This window comes from Agrilus planipennis, unplaced genomic scaffold (assembly GCF_000699045.2).
Source record: "Agrilus planipennis isolate EAB-ADULT unplaced genomic scaffold, Apla_2.0 scaffold31, whole genome shotgun sequence".
Lineage (NCBI taxonomy): Eukaryota > Metazoa > Arthropoda > Insecta > Coleoptera > Buprestidae > Agrilus > Agrilus planipennis.
The window spans coordinates 703,296-706,395 of NW_020439053.1; the positions used below are offsets into that span (position 1 = coordinate 703,296).

General features: G+C 33.3%; 1 protein-coding gene across 2 annotated transcripts in view; it reads right to left on the bottom strand.

The window, feature by feature from the left end:
* LOC108732890 (cardioacceleratory peptide receptor-like) overlaps positions 1-3,100 on the bottom strand; it is a 208,817-nt gene that overhangs the window by 71,988 nt on the left and 133,729 nt on the right. The window lies entirely within an intron of this gene.

Here is a 3,100-nt window from a genome sequence, read left to right on the forward strand (position 1 = left end):
CTACTATATTATACATGTATTATACATATAAACCTTCCTCTTGAGCCACTCTATCTTTTAAAAAAAACCGCATCAAAATCCGTTGCGTAGTTTTAATGGTTTAAGCATACATAGGGACAGACAGCGGGAAAGCGACTTTGTTTAATTAAAGATTGAAACTAAATATTTTTTTGTTTCGAAGTTGAAATCAAGGCATATTCACTGCCAAAAGTCAGTTAAAAATTTTCCATATTATTCGTTATTTCTTATTTTATTCAAAGTTTTTGGTCAAATGATATGCTGCAGTTCTAATTTTATGTGCTCTTATCTCCGATTGTACTTCCCAAACATCCTTAAATAAACACCCGAATTGAGCATAAGCCATGTTGCCAGCTTTCTTTTAAAATATCTGTAGGGATTTGAGTTCTTTTTGAAGCAGCATCCAATGATGGTAGCGTAGGGCCAAACTTCTCGCACTGCCAAATGAATTTAAAACACGGAATTCTTTGAACTTATAATTTTCAAAAATTAATAGAGTTTTACCTAATTCACTGAACATAGTTTTAAATTTTATTGATGGCATGTTATTTATTGTACAAGACAATGATAATTATAATTGCATAAGGGTAGTCCCCTGTTTTTATTAATTTCTCTCGTACTTTACAAACCAGTTATATTTGGCAACATTACAACGTTAATGTTGTTCTTATCATCGGTATGTTTATTTGCTATCTGTATGATTCCTGTGCTCAATTCCTTCCTTGATAAACAAACCCTCGATAATTACTTGTTTACCTGCTTACGCTCTGTGCTCAATTCGAGTGTCACCAAATTTTAGGGTTATAATAACTTCATCTTTTGCTAATTACGATTTATTTTCATAATAAAGCATGTATGACCGTGTGTACGAAAATGTTAAAAATATTTTGGTGCCTGCTAAAATAGACCACCTCAGGGTTCAACAGCACTTTTTCCTTGCATAATTAATAAAAACAAGACTCAGACAAACATGACAAGAAACATGTAACAAAATGTCTCAAAATCAATTTTGTATTTTTGAACCACTACAACCATCCTTGAAAAAATATATAGTTACTTTTCGCCAGTAGTAAATACACTTACATATATAAAAAAATGTTTTCTAGTGTCTATCTCATTCTGCTCTTATTACGCTCTACTCAAGTAACTGTAAATAAACTATTTAAATGGGTTCAAAATAAATTGTTAAACTATTTTAATAATACTTAGAATGAAATTAAACTAAAAATGTCTCCTGCTTTAGGAAACACCTTGTACATTTTATTGTTTGAAGTTATAACGTTCATAACGAAAGCATTTTTCTGTTAGTTATAGATTTAAATAAATAATGAACATACGCAAACTATTTACATTATTAGATTATGCTATTATGTTGAAATGCGAAGACAAAATCGTACCTATCATGAAAACGTATTGAAGAATTCTTTCTAGCAATGAGGGGCTGCATAATGAACATGTCCTTGGGATTACAATGAAGTGTGTCTCAACCTTGTCACAAGATAATTTCATAATTTTATAAGAAGTTCTTTTTTAGGTTACTTTTAAAACTGAAGAAGTACTTAATAGTTTTTTATTACTTCTGCGAGCCTTAATACTACATTGGAATTTTAAGTAATTAAAAAATATTGATTTTTATATTTAGTTTGTAATTATTTTTAATGAAGAAAGGTAAGAAAGTAACAAGTTGTTAAAAAGGTGTAATCAATGAGTACGTGTCGTAGCCAAACAGAATAATAAATCGCTACTTTCAATTTCTTCGATAAACCTTTCTAAAATAACCAGCATGGTTTACTATCGTAAGAGCCGGTTCCCACTACGTCGGAACGACATTTCGATTGTCTGTCGGCTTTCGGATTGTTCTTTTACCACAACATTCTTATTATTATCTTAGAATTTTAGAGTTTATTTGACAATAAATGATAACAAATTCAGTGTTAAAAAATCGTCACCATCATTATCATAGGATCATCATTCCTAAGACTGGTTGGACACGCACCTCCACTTTTTATTATCTTGAGTTAACTTAATCTAAGTCTACCTCTACTCCCGTTTCTGATTAATGTCTTTAACTAGCCCTTCATGTCTGCAACGGTGTTCTACTAACCTATTTCGCCTATTTAATATTGACTCCCATAGTGTCCTCTGTTCTCCTACTCATTCTAATACCTGTTCATTTCTAACTTACTTTATCTGCCGTACCCTAATCATTCGCATGTAAAACCACCGCTGCGCTCACCGTCCATGTTTCGCACTCGTACAGCGCCGCGCTCTCAATATACACCCTTAATAATCTTTTTTGTTTTTTTTTCTAAATTTACCGTTTGTGAGTGAGTTTCTCTTACATAACAATATTTTTGTTTTACTTTTATTTATTTTCATATCATACTATTTGCCAATATCGTCTCCATTTTATTGGAGTTAATCTCCAATTTTTCGTTGCCAGGTGCTGATGCTGTTATATCATCTGCAAATCTAAACATATCATGCTCTGTTTATAGTCCTCTGGGGCATTCCCCGTCTCCAACTGGCCTAAACATACTATCTTAAATAGTATAGACACAAAATAAAATATACAAATATGAACAGGTTAATTTAAACGAATTTACGAAGTAGCTTCCGGCACGACGCGACGAGACGCTTTTTAAATCCTACATTTGCAGTTACAAAACGGATAACAAAATTGCCGTTGACGGATTTTTTTATCAGTTCGGCTTATACACATTCGAACAGCTTATAACTTAGAAAATACGACAAATGGCGCTGTAAACGCCATCTGTAGTACAGTGCTACATTTTAGGATTACGTACGCACTGATGAGATCCAAAAAGATCGAAATCGCGATCCGCGTCTGGCAGTTTCGACAGAATACAGACCACTTCGAATTATTTTATTCGATTATGGTATCGTGCCTACCACGTTGAGGTGAGCTACGCCGGGATTCGTTTCAGCAAGTATTTAAATGGACCTTGCTGAAGCATACGTAATCCTAAAATGTAGCACTGTACTACAGATGGCGTTTACAGCGCCATTTGTCGTATTTTCTAAAACGCGCTGTTAAGGCAGCAGGTAAAAGTTGGTCTGT